General features: G+C 41.7%; 1 protein-coding gene across 3 annotated transcripts in view; it reads right to left on the bottom strand.

Annotated features, from left to right (window-relative positions):
• The window catches only part of ERCC6L2 (ERCC excision repair 6 like 2), a 1,253,563-nt gene that overhangs the window by 879,997 nt on the left and 360,892 nt on the right, over positions 1 to 12,674 (bottom strand). The window lies entirely within an intron of this gene.

The following is a 12,674-nucleotide window of genomic DNA, read 5'->3' on the forward strand; positions in this document are numbered from 1 at the left end:
AAGAGAAATTGTGAGAGGGTATGAGAACAGGATGGGGAAGAAAGAGTACAGGGAAAGTTAGAAATGAGAATGTCAGAGAAAGAGGATAGCAGTGAAAAGGGGGGCACAAACATATTGCTGAGGGCTTGATGTGTTGAAAGAAATAGAAATCGAGTGATGAGTGAAGGAGAGATTTTATGAAATAATGAGAGCTAGAGGTGGGAGGTAGAGTCAGAAACGAGAAATAAGATCAATAGAACCGGTCACAAGGGGTTTTAGTGTATTGCCAATGTACCTTTTAGCAGCACAAAGGCAACAGTTTTTCTCACAGCCATGTTGTATATGCTCACAGCCCTATGTCTGTGCCCAGTGATCCCTTCTCATCACCAAGAATTTCTCCTTTCCGAGCTCTTGTAACTATGTGCTTCACCCCACCAGAATATCGAGCCTGGTTCCATCCCTACCAGACAGAAGATAGAGATAATAACCATAGTTAAAATGTACTTTGAGGGCCCAGGCAAGAAGTTTAGAAAAGTATCACTATAGCAAGGTATGGAACTCCCTTCACCTCTCCAAAGAGACATGTAATGCTTTTTTTAACTAGAAATTGTATGCTTATGAAGTAGTCAGTTATAACTCTAACTTTATATGTTTCGTTGTAAGTTATTTAGATGGTTAACTTTGCCCTAGTTTTGATACAGTAGTGCAAAATGTGGCAATGAGGTAGTTAAGGTAGTTTGCATGGAAATGTGTGCACATTTAGGGGTTACATAAAGTAGCGGGAAATGCTATAAAAGAGGCATGAAACTGCTGCTGACACCACATGGCTTGCAGACGTACCATCTCACAGGTGACTAGCTGTGAAACCTTGAGCTGGCCATGGCACAATTAGGAACCCAAACTTATTTCAATAACACCATTACTTTGAGCATTGCTTTCTTAATTAATCTGAACCCCTCACAGACTATGGGACACGTTGAGAACTATGGTTTTAGCAGAACCTCAGAACATTTAAGCAGCATCCTGGTTTGTCTTTTGGCTAGGTTCGCATCACATAAATATTACATACATACACACATTTGAGCAGAACACAAAAATCTTGAAGTACTCTGGCATACTACTATTGTTTGTATACAATTGTCGTGAAGAAAATAAAATAATTCCAGATTTACTATTATACTATAATATCATAAGTTCTGAAGCTATTTTATTTTCTTGCACGCACATTTTTAGGGTCTAATAATTTGAGTGGGATCAGTGAGAGATAGATTAGCAAGAGCTGCACCTTCTGTGGCACAGATATCAGCCTTTTGTTCATCCGGTGTTTTTAAATCACACACAATTTTATGAAAGGGACAGGTATGATTTGTTGATACAGAGAAGGAACATGTTACATATCCTGTAAGCATCTGTTTGTGGCATGTACTGCTGTAGATTCATATGCTCTGCATACTCCTACCATCTAGTCTTGAGTCCTAAGTTGTGCATGTTGTTTTTCTTCGGAGGAGTCTTTTGAGTCACGACGTTGAGTGACTCCTCTCAGTGATATTGCGCATGGGCATCGTCTCCATTGTTAGATTATTTTTCCCGCTGGTGGGAGAGAAAGGAGTGTAAATTATGTGTAAGCAATGCGATGACCAAACTAAAAGTAAATGTATTATGTAACTGCAACGGCCACAGGCGTGAGGGGAGGAGGAGGGCACATATGAATCTACAGCACTAAATGACACAAACAGATGCTTACAGGGTAAGTAACATATTCTATTGAATGGCATGTGTGTCTGTAGATACACATGCTCTGCATAGACTGTAAAGCAGTCCCTCCTTAGAAGCGGTGGCTAGCCAGTGGGTGTTGCAGTGGCTTGGAAAAGAGTGTGTAGCACTGCCTGACTTACTTACGCTTGTTGGCGGGCTAAAATATCAACACAATAGTGGTTAGTGAAAGTGTGTGATGTGGACCATGTAGCTGGCTTACAAATGTCAGCTATGGGGATGTTTCCTAAAAAGGCCATGGTTGATCCCTTTTTGCGAGTAGAGCGTGCTCTGGGAGGAATAGGTAAAGGTCTCTGTGCCTTAAGGTAGGAAGTTTGAATGCATTTGACTATTCATCTGGCTATGCCTGATTTGGATATTGGGGTTTTCTTTATGAGGTGGTGAAAAGGTGACAAAGAGTTGTTTAGATTTTCTGAAAGGTTTTGTTTAACCTATGTAGAACATGAGTGCTGTTTTGACATCTAGTGTATGAAGAGCTCTTTTCGCAACCCAATTTGCTTGAGGGAAAAAAAACTGGCAACTCAATGGACAGGTTGAGGTGAAATTGAGACACTACTGTAGGCAGAACCTTGGGGCTGGTACCAAGAACCACTTTGTCTTTATGCATTTGAAAGAAAGGTTCTTGTAAGGTTAAAGTCTGGAGTTCACTAACACACCTGAGTGAGGAAATGGCAACTAAGAATGCCACTTTCCATGAAAGAAACTGAATGGGGCATTAGGTAAGGGGCTCAAATGGGGAGCCCATGAGTATCGTGAGAACAATGTTAAGGTTCCAGGAGGGTGCTGGAAGAACCTATGGTGAAGTAACTCATTTGAGTCTTTTCATGAAAGCTTTGATGACTGGAATTTGGAAACGTGAGTGATGCTGTCTATTTTGGAGGTAGGCAGCAATTGCAGTGAAGTGTAACCTTATGGGAGTGTATGCTAAATTTGCATAGTGTAAATGAACCAGGTAGCAGACAATGTCCTGCACTGTGGCTTTTAGAGGATCAATGTGTTTGGATTAACAGTAGGAAACAAATTGCTTCCATTTTGCTGAATAACAGCCTCTAGTGCTGGATTTGCATGTTTCCTTGAGAATATCCATACATTCTGGTGGTAACTCAAAGTAGCCAAACTCCAAGAACTCAGGAGCAATATTACAATGTTGAGAGTTTTCGGGTCTGGGTGCCTGATTTGTGCTTGATGTTGAGTGAGAAGGTCAGGCCTGTTGGGGTGCTTGTTGTGTGCCTGAGAGAGAGGTTTAATAGTGTTGAGAACCAAGGTTGATGCGCCCATGTGGGAAAAACCAGGATCATTGTAAGAGGAGATTGCTTGAGCTTCCGAACCAGCCAAGGAAGAAGTGAGAGAGGAGGAAAAGCGTAAGCAAATATCAATGACCAACTCATCCATACTGCGTTGACCTTGGATACTGGGTGTTAGTATCTGCAGGTGAAGTATGGGCATTTTGCGTTTGCTGCTGTGGCGAAATGGTCAATCTGAGGGAGCAAATAGTTTTGGAAGTATGGAAAGAGGACTTGTGGGTGAAGTTCCCATTTGTCTACTTGTTGCAGCATCCTGCTGAGCAGGTCAGCAAAGGCGATGTCTGTTCCCGGAAAGTATTCCGCCAACAGTTGTTGTGATGTAGAGCCCACTTCCTTATGGTCTGAGACAGATGTAATAGTTGTGAACACCGTGTCCTCCCTGTTTTTGTATATAATATATGGCTGTCATATTGTCTGTCTGGACTAGGACAACCTTGTGAGACACATGAGGAAGTAAAGCTTTCAATGCTAAGTAGATTGCCTGAAGCTCTAAGATGTTGATGTGTAGAGACTGAAGTTTGGCATCCCAAAGACCTTGTAGGGTGAGGTCTTGTAGGGAAGCACCCCACCCCATCGGTGATGCGTCTTTGGTGAGAGTGATGTGGAGAACAGGTTCCAGAAAAGGCCGCCCTTTCAACACATTGTTAGTGTTCCACCATTGTGGAGAACGGTGAATGTGATAGTCTATCAACAATAGGTCCTCCAATTGACCCTGTGACTGAGACCACTGGCGAGCCAGACATTGGTGAAGGGGACTCATATGTAGCCTTGCATGAGGAACTATGGCAATGCAAGATGCCATAATTTCTAGTAGATGCATAACTGTCCTTACTGTGATTGTCTGGTTTGATGCGAACTAGGGCAAGGTTTCCTGAAAGTTCTAATTCGATCGGGGTTGGGCTAATCCTAATTGTGTGTTTAGGATTGCTCCCAAGTAAGGTTGGCTTTGTAGGGGTTGCAGTTGAGGCTTGGGCTGTTGATGGTAAAACCTAGGTTGTGAAGTAGATCTATCGTGATTTGAGTGTGTTGTTGGCACTGCTGATATGTACTGGCTTTGATAAGCCAAATTTCTAAGTAGGGGAATATGTGAACATTTTGTGTTTGCATATGTGCAGCGACTACCGCTAAGCATTTTGTGAATACCCGAGGTGTAGTAGTCACTTTTAATGGAAAAACTTTGAACTGATAGTGTTTTCCTGATACAACAAATCTCAAGTATTTTGGTAAGCAGGATGTATTGGCATGTGAAAGTAGGCATCCTTTAGGTCTCACGTTGCCATAAAGTCGTCCTCTTGAAGAAAGGAAATTACATCCATTAAGGTGACCATATAGAAGTGTTCTGATATAATGTAGTTGTTTAAAGGCCTGAGAACTAAGATCAGTTCTAGAGACCCGTCCTGTTTGGTTATTAGGAAGTATAGAGAGCATACCCCTGATCCTTGATGTTGAAGGGGAACGAGTTCTATTGCCCTTTTGAGAAAAAGGGCTTGAAATTCCTGCTTTAAAAGTGTCTGATGTTCCTGAGATAACCTATGAGTGCGAGGTGGATGGTGTGGTAATCAGCTCCAGACAAAAACCGTGTTGGATAATGGCTAGTACCCATTTGTCTGTGGTGATGGTATTCCAAACTGGTTAAAACAATTGTAGTCTGCCCCGATAGGTGTTGTGTGATCAGGGGGAAAGATAGGGTAGTCACTGTTTTGCAGTGGTAGTTGCTCCACGAGCAGAGGCACCCGTGCCCCTACCTTTGTTGTTATTTCTTCTGAAGGAAACTCTATAGAAACCCTTGGTGTAAGAGGTCTGGGCTGTTTCTGTTGGGAGGTGGATGCCTCTATGGAGTTAGACATTTGCACCCCTGTAGCCTGGGCGACAAAATAAGCAACTGGGAGTGCAGGTCTGTAATGTCCCCATTGCTTTGGCCATATCAGTGTCCTTCTTCATTTTCCCTATGGTAGAATCTACCTGTGAACCAAACAGGTGTACTTTATTGAAGGGCATATTTAAAACTGCCTGTTTGACCTCCTGTTTGAACCCAGAACATCTCAACAAGGCTATGAAGGACACCTGTATTTATTCGTTTAGCTGCAGTATCTGCAGGGGCATGGGCACAGGGTATAGAAGTGTTAGTGATGGTTTGTCCCTCAGTAATAATTTGTTGACCTCTTTTCCTATACTCCTCAGGAAGGTGCAGGAGTCTCGGCCCAATGTGCTCTGTCATAGCGGGCTAAAAGAACTTGAGACTTGGAGATGTGCCAATGATTGCAGCCTTTGCTGCAACCCTCTTTCCTGCAGCATCTTTGCTCTTACTTTCCTTTTGTGGGGGAGGGGTATCCCCAGTAGCATGGGAGTTGGCCCTTGTATGTGCAATAGTGGTGACAATGAAGTCTGGTGGTGCTTGACTCAGAATAAATACAGGGCCTGATGGCACAGCCTTGTATTTTTTATCTACCCTACGAGTGATAATTCTGGCCCTGACAGAGTCCTTAAAGATCCCATTTGCATGTCTCATCATGGCAGGTAACAATGGCAGATCTTGTGTGTCCCTGTGAGTAGAAATTAAAGTGTCAAAGAGGAAATCCTGCTCTACGGGTTCCCTATGGAGCTGTATGTTGTGGAAAGCTGCTGCTCTTGCAATGACTTCCTTATAGGAGGTTGCATCCTCCTCAGGAGGGGAAGGACGAGCTGGGTACAGGTCGGGATCATTTGATGTAGTAGGATCCATGTCATATATATCCCAAGGATTATGATCTCCTAATGGTACCCCAACCCACCAGTGTCGGACTATGATGATACTTGAGAGAACATGTCCTGTATATCCTGCTGTGGTGATTAACGGCTGAGGAGCGTGAGGAAGGAATGGAGGTGGTGGAGAAGGTGTTGGAGGGGGAGGTGGCGTAGGAAGTGGTTGATAAGAAGGGCTTAGCGTTGTCTTTTGTTTCCTTCTTGAGGGGGAGGGGAGCATCTAGTGCCTCCTCAAATGTCAATTTCCATTTTAGAGGTGGTCGTGAGGAAGGTGAAATAATAATGCAACGAGTGCAGAATTGAATTTGAATTTTTCTCTGGTGAATGTCTATCTTTTCTAAGATGGGTTGAACGGGAGACGTGGAAGCAGATGATGGTTTTGAGTCTTATGGCTCCCAAGGTTTTGGGCTTGGAAGTGTGATGCTTGGTCGGTGCCAAGGGAGATGGGGTCGTCTACCGAATCAGTACCGAAGCATGTTCTTGGTCCGAAGAGGTCAATGCCAAAGACTTGGCCTCAATAATAATCTTCAGCATCGAGCCCGAGGGCGGAGCGTCCGAAGCAGTTTTTCAAATCTGATCATGACCAGAAGGCAGTGGTGGTTCGGCGACCTCTATTATTGGGAGTGCCGAAACGTTTTTGGTCGGCTTTGATGGAGCAGCAGAGGCTGGGGTCACAGTACTCCCACACTGGGTGGATGGGAATTCCTGCAGCTCCATGTCTACCTCCACATCAGAGCCGGAGCTCTCATCGATCAAGAAAGCCTCCTCTTTCTCAACGGTCATCTCCTCTTGGGTGTGTTCTTTGCCGAAAATGTCAGGAGTGTCATCTGTGGTCTTGCAAGACATTTCCTGGAAACAAGCCCTTCAAACCAGAAGGGTTTTCTTGGACCTAAATGACTTACACATGTCGCAGTCGGTTCCTTGTGGCCCAGCGAAAGGCACAGGTTGCGCACGAGGTGTTGGTCGATGTGTGGGAATTTTGCATGGCAACGCAGACAGGATCTAAAAGGCGAGTGCTCCATCACTAGCAACACATTTTTGGATGGAGCTGGTAAGTCGCTGAAGGTAGGTCCAAACTGGCGGTGCCCCGAAGGGCGATCGGACAGACGAATTAGAATTGACGAGCTGTCGAAAGAAAGGAGTGAATGTGCATACCATAAACAATACTGTTGAAGACAGCAAGAACCAAAAGATTGAACCGAACGGAGTCGAATCACAGAGCACAGGCACAAACAACCGAACCCGACGATGGAGAGAAAAAAATCTAACAATGGAGTTGACACCTATGCATAATATCACCGAGAGGAGGAGTCACTCGACCTCGTGACTCGAAAGACTTTGTCAATGAAAAACAACTTGCACAACTTCGGACCCAACACTCGATGGCAGACGTAAACAGAGCATGTGTATCTACAGCTACACATGCCATCGAACATATTGCTTCTGTGTATCCTGAAAGACCCCCAAATATTGGAATGTGTCACGAGCACCCCTTCAGAACAGTCTGTAAAAGAATTGCTAGCTATTACTTTTCTTAAACCGTTTTTGTAAAGAACAAAGTTTGGTAACATTTTGTACCAAATTTTCTGAAAGGCTGAGTTACTTCCTCCCCACACCTCCTAGAAGGAGTCTTGGTACCCCAAACAACGAGATATGAGGATGGTGTTTATGTCTCAAGTGCAACTCTAGGCATTCCCAGTTTTAGCAGAAGAGTGAACCAATGTACAGGGAGGTACACTAAATTACCTAGGATCACTCACTGCTCAGTTGGGAACTAGTACTCAAATCTAAGCATCTTGTCCATTTAAGCTATAACGGGATATCTCTTTCAGATCAGAGTATACTTTTTTTTTATTAGCGGTGCACAGGTGCAAGCACACTAGGTGGACTATCCTATAAAAAGAGAAATAAAGATTACAGAAATAGTTGATGTGTGAATGAGGGACGTGCATGAATGGACACTGGCGGAGGAAGCCCATATGAAATCTAGTCAAAGAGATGACAAACCAGATGACGATCTCAGAAAGTGGAGGGCGCTTTGTAACGCATTTCTGAATGCTAAATCGAATGAGAGTGATCAAAACGAGTCAGGTGTCGGCGAAGACACGACAGAGTAAGAAACAAATTGAGTATGCTGTCAGGCTCTTTGATTCCTGTTGCATCATTATACCATAAATCGGGAGGTCCTGCGCTACGCATGATACTTTGCTGTACAATGCACCAATATAATGATACTCTGCTGTACAATCCACCAGTATGTGTTGTTTGATGATATACACCTTTTGAGTCTTTGCTAAAAAAGATAAAGGTTATTAAAAAACAAAGATTACAGAAATTGTACGTTTACATAATGATGATAGTAGTTTAGCTTTCACTTATTGCTGAATGGTTTTCAGCTCCCTGGCTTCCAGTAATGATTCGCAGGAGGTCGACAAATGTCAAAAGCACTGCTGACCTAAAGTTCTGATACTTTATGTTAAAAAAAAAAATTCTACTATTATTTTATTTTCATCTTGTAGCATAGTTGCCAACTAAATCCTGTAACAATGTGTTCCAGATACGACCTTCATTGTAAAAGGCTGTGCAAATGTTTTTGTGCATGATGTTTTTGAAATAAATTGCTGAAATCTTCACTCGATTCTAAAAAAGAAGTACCATTGATAGGAAATCCATTTCACACATCTATCCTAACAATTGAACCCAAATGGCAAATAACAATCGTCCCTGACATTTTGCTCATGTCAAATATGTTACGAAATGGTCACAACTTTAGGAGGGATGATATAAAACTGTGTTTTCAGTGTTGCTAGCCGCAATAGATTTTGTCAAATTTTCTAAGGTGTTGCTTCAATAAACAGTGAAACCCAATTGAGCTGTCTTTCTGAAAAACAGACTTAAGGAGTCCTTTAGTGTGCATGTGTGTGATATTTATATAGCCAGATTTTACAGAACCCGATAATCACTTCAATAACAATAAACTGTACTGACTTTCTAATAGTTGGTACCAATAAGCTACCAATAAGCTACCTGTGATCTCTAGGGATGAATCTTATATGCTAGTGGTTGTAAAGACGCAAAGTAAGTGCCGGTCAGCTTATTCAGAAACAACACAGCCACCAGCCTCCACCTGCAGCAACAACTATCCTAATCTAGACTCAAACATTCAACAGTTTAGCTGGCATGGAAAAAAGAACACAGAAATCTCAAAACAGAACTCTACTAAGTCAGTAAACCGCTAATAAACCTCTTCCTTGAAATGAACACTACATAAAAGGAAAATAATCCCATATTTATACATTCACTAAAAAAATAAAGGTTAAAGTGATAGTCATAATTAGGTATTCAAAAAACCTTAAAAATTCACAGAACAAACAAAGGTTAAACTGATGTTAGAATAAGGTGACAATGTCAGTTGCAACATAACAATTTAAACAAAAAAAAACACTGATATTCATCAGTTATAGTTAACTGAAGTAATTATAACCCACACCCCCACAATGCACAGTGTTGTCATAAGCAATGTAATTTTAGATGTCATCAGTGATGGTATAAATTAATTAATATTCAGGAGTATGTAGAATCAGGTTTTTGCGAACCGACCCATTAGTACACAATTCGGTTTGCAAAAACAAAATGTATTCAATAAATGTCGGTGAGCAATTTGCAACCACTGTTACCAAAACCATTCTTAGTACATCTGGCCCGGAATCTCTTGTCTAGCATCGTAAATATGGTTTGGTTGCATATTTGTCTACTATTTGTCTACAAGTAAAATGGTCCTGCCTTCTGGATCAATATTATGCATAAGCAGAGGTTTAAAAAAAAAAAATTGCAATAAAAACATCCACATCAATGGTATACAAGTATGGCTCAAACACTTCTCTAAATTGCTGACAATTCAACGGTGGTGTTTCTGGCACCGCCCAAAAAGAGGAGGTGGATGATCCTTCCATATTTTAAACCTAAGAATCGCCCGTATGTGCAAATAAGTACTCACCTGTCACACAACAAAGCAAAGAACTTTCAACACTAGAAACTACACTGTGCCACTAAGCCAGGCAGAATAATTTGTGAAGTTTGTGCCGGGGTATTATGCGCTGCCTGGTTTAATCCAGGATCCGAGAGCAAACTGAAAGCATTACACTGCATGTGATAAAGCCAACTTGGGCTACTTAGTAATAAACAGGTCTGCAGTCAAAAAGCCTGTGATTCACAAAATCTCAGGCCTTGTATTCACAAAACCACAAGCTGAGATGCACCAAATGCACATCTTTCTGACTCACAATGCGCACTTTTGATATATTGTAATTAGGAAGAAGGGGGCATTAAAGGAACACCCCCTCCTCGTGAATCTTAATGGTCTGTACCAATGCTGTCTGACCACAACTGCAGTGGTAAAGTACTGATACCACACCATCTTCTCAAGCGCTGTAGTATTAGATTCACAAAGTGTGAGTTGAGGGGCAGTGAGTACAAGTTCAGGCATTGAGAGGTAGCATATAGAAGTCCCTGTTGACTCCAATGCAATCAACAAATGCCTATCTTCTAAAGACAAAACTTGAAATAAAAAAGTAGGGATTCTATGAATGCACAGATGGAGGTCTACTGTCCCCGACATGAAACAATCCCAGCATTTATAACAGATCACAAAAAGTTGCAATCGGATTCCTAGAGGATCGGAGGTTTGAAAATGTTTACGACTTGTCCCTTTGCAGTACAAATGCATTAACATTAATGAAGAGAGACCACTCACAGTGTAACACAAAAATTGTGCTGCAACCACCGTCTTTTGTACACTGGCCCCACTTGTGTTTGTTATGTGGTAGGGCACTAGCCGGATTTTCTGAAAAGTTATTTCAGGCACATCCAGAGTTTCAGATTTGTTTGTGAATTCAATAACCGCTCTTATGATGATTGTCTCCTTTCAAATTTCAGGATAGTTCAAGTGTTGCTAATTTGGCTGCTACACCATGTCCTGTTGATTCGAATGACTTCTTGGAGTTCAATATCTTGCGGGTCAATCTGTGTTTCTTTCACATAGAAGGAACATCCATAAGTGAAAAAGAACATGCAGGTTCAAAGCCAAGATCATTATACGTAAACATTTGGGGGAAGAGACAACAAAGCATTTTAGGAGCGAATCTACTACTCTATGTGATGGCAGACTCGGCATGAAATTGGACAGCTGGATTAACTGCCCTTGATACATGCAGCCTTGCTCAGTATTTATATGGTAGTAACCGTTATCACATTTCTCTTGCTTTCCTTTGTTTAGGTTTGACCCTTTACTTTGAGGCAGACCAATTTTAGACATTGCATTTGATTTGGCTTTCTTTTGCAGCCCCGTCCTAGTCCAATGTGGGCTTTTCTTCTTTTATAGTCACATGTGTTAATATTGCTGAATATCATCTTGTCTGCTTGTGCTAGGAATCTTTGCCTTCATAGACCCTCACTAAGAACCAGCCTGGTATTGGTTCGCTTTACTTACTTTTTACAATTGACTTGAGATGGGACATGAGCAGAACTCTGTTGATTCATCCAACTTTATCCAACTTTGCCATCTTCTGATGCAAAAATATCACACTGCTTAGAAGAGTAAAGCTTTTTCTGGCCCATCATTTATATATATCTTCTAGGACGGGACCACTAGATGGTTTAGCCAAACGAGCTCTGACAACAGTTGTCCTGACCAGACCAAATGACAGACAGCCACAAAGGTCAAAACATAAGAATCTTTATCTTTATTTGAACGTTCTTTTTCCACAACTATTATAAACCAGAACTGACTTGTGTTTACATGCTCACACCGATTATTCCCAAACTGTATATTTTCCTTTTATTTTCCACAGAGAAGTGTTTGTCCTCCATAAAATATCCATGATCAAATATTGGCCTTCTATGGTTTAGGCTAATTTCTGATCAATGTGTTTGTTCATGGGAAGCAGCGAAAATAATACAAACATAACATAAAAGTGATCAGAACATTTAAATTACCACTTTTAATGTAAATGTAACATTACAAAATGTGCAGGGAATGCATGATGAAAATGCTTCTAGCTACTCCTATTATTTTTTATATTTTCGCACCAATGGAGCAGATTGCATCTTTTTAAAGGCTGTCTGTGGCATTACAAAAGAGGATCCAATGCTTCACAAAAAGAAGGACTACAATCTATACTTCAAGACCACCACCCTCTGAACCTGGCATATACAAAACCAAACCCAGACTGATTTGCTCAGAATTGACTGCCTTCTGTTGTGCCACAATGAGCTAAACTATGATGAGTTACTACATGCAGCACTTTTCCATTTTGGGCCAGCTGTTTACTCTAAAGGCTAGCTGCACAGACACTCTCAAATGTTTCTACGTCTACCAATTGAAGGCCCAAGCCTGTACCAGTCTGTACCAGGCTTCAGTGGGGAACGGTTTGGGGAATCCAACAGTTGAGCAAGGATTAATGAGTTCATTGCATCCAAACTAAGCTGGAATTACACATCCTCAGAGGAATCACCATTTTATAACGCTATAAAGTAAACAAAAGTCACAATTCTGTTAAAGACAATGAGGCAAGCATGTTCTACTGATGCTTCTCTTCCACAGCAGCAAACAAACCTCAAAAACACCTCCCTGAACTGTTGTCCATTTCCTGCACTAGTTACCACTTTCTGCCCTGTCTTCTTTCTTTCCATGCCTCTAACGAATGGCTAACGCCACCTTACCCAAGCACCACGTCCACTTTAGATAATACAACCATACTACATTGACATAGATGTCATATTTGACCTACTGTGAATCGTAGGGGACTTTCAGAAAGTTGACCTAGGAATGAATTCCACCAGTTGATTATCTTTGGCTTTGTGGTTTGTAACTCACTT

The sequence above is a fragment of the Triturus cristatus genome, chromosome 2_1, assembly GCF_964204655.1.
Source record: "Triturus cristatus chromosome 2_1, aTriCri1.1, whole genome shotgun sequence".
Taxonomy (NCBI): Eukaryota; Metazoa; Chordata; class Amphibia; order Caudata; family Salamandridae; genus Triturus; species Triturus cristatus.